Source organism: Cricetulus griseus, chromosome X, assembly GCF_003668045.3.
Source record: "Cricetulus griseus strain 17A/GY chromosome X, alternate assembly CriGri-PICRH-1.0, whole genome shotgun sequence".
NCBI lineage: Eukaryota > Metazoa > Chordata > Mammalia > Rodentia > Cricetidae > Cricetulus > Cricetulus griseus.
In genome coordinates, this window is record NC_048604.1 from 74,308,640 (window position 1) to 74,310,517 (window position 1,878).

A 1,878-nucleotide genomic window follows, 5' to 3' on the forward strand; every position below is an offset into this window, starting at 1 on the left:
GCTGTTGAAACCCACAGAAACAGCTGACCACATCTTGGAGCTCTTGGTCCCCAGCCTGACAGCTGGGTTAACTAGCATGGAACTGATCGAGACTCTATGGAAGGCTTCACCGTCCAGGGGGAGCAGAAAGGATATGTGATAGGTAGAGTTTTAGTCAAGAGTGGGTTGTAGGGGAGGAGGGGAGGGAGAGGGAACTGGGTTTGACATGTAAAACAATTTTGTTTCTAATTTTTTTAAAAAAGAAGAACACATTCAACAACAGAATGATCAATATGATGCCACCAGAGTCTAGGGACCCTAAATACTCTATCAGGGAAATCCTACAGCTGATATACACCTTCAGCAAAGTGGAGAATACAAGATTAACTAAAAAAAATCCGTATCCCTACTATATACAGACGATAAATGGGCTGAGAAAGAAATCAGAGAAACATCACACTTTATACAATTGCCACAAACAACATAAATTGGGGGTAATACTAACCAAACATCAGAAAATGGAAAGATCTCCCATACTCTTGGATAGGTAGGATCAACATATTAAAAAGAGCAATCTTCCAAAAACAATCTACAGATACAATGAAATCCTCAACAAAATACTGGCACAATCCTTCACAGACCTTGAAAGAATAATACTCAACTTTATAAAGAAAAACAAAAGACCCAGGATAGCCAAAACAACCCTGTACAATAAAGGAACTTCAGAAGGCATCACTGTCCCTGACTTCAAGCTCTACTATAGAGCTATAGTAATGAAAACAGCTTGGTATTGGTACAAAAGATTACCAGCCTACAATCCATACCTCCAGAAAAGCTAGGAAACAAAGAGGACCCTAAGAGAGACATACAAGGTCCCCTGGAGAAGGGGAAAGGGACAAGATCTTCTGAGCAAATTGGGAACATGGGGGGAGGGTAGATAGAATTAGGAGAAAGAGAAGGGGAGAAGAGGAGGGGGAGGAAGATATGAGGGAGCAAGAAGATTGAGTAGGGTGAAGAATAGAGGAGAGCAAGAAAAAAAGATATCTTAATAGAGGGAGACATTTTAGGTTTAAAGAAAAATCTGGCACTAGGGAAATATCCAGAGACCTACAAGGTTGACCACAACTAACAAACTAAGCAATAGTGGAGAGGCTACCTTAAATGCCCTTCCCCTATAATGAGATTGGTGGCTATTTTATGCCATCCTAGAGCCTTCATCCAGTAGCTGATGGAATCAGAAGACACCCACAGCTAAACACTGAACTGAACTCCTGGAATCCAGTTGCAGAGAGTGGGGAGTGATGAGCAAAGGGGTCAAGACCAGGCTAGAGAAACCCACAGAAACAGCTGACCTGAACAAGAGGGAGCTCATGGACCCCAGACTGCCAGCTTGGAAACCAACATAAGAGGGAACCAGGCCGCCTGCACATGGGTGTCCGTTAGGATGCCTTGCAGTCTATAGGACCCCTGGTAATGGAACAGAATTTATTCCTAGTGTATGAATGGAAATTGGGATCCCACTCCACATTGATGGATACTCTCTCAGCCTAGACACATGGGGGACGGCCTATGCCCTCCCCCAAATGATGTGACAGATTTTGATGATCCCCTGTAGAAGGCCTCACCTTATCTGTGGAGCATAAGGGGTATGGATGGATTGGGAGTCGGTGGGGGGCATGGGAGAATGGCAGGGAGAGGGAACTGGGATTGATATATAAAATAAGATAGTTTCTAACTTAAATTGTGAAAAAATGGAAAAAAGAAAGAATAAAATCCCAAAACAAGTAGATTGGGAGGAACAACTAAAATCAGGGCAAAAAGTAACAAAGTAAAAATGAAAATTAACTAGTATAGAGAATCATTGTAACAAAGTGTTAGTTCTTTGAAAAAAAAACAACA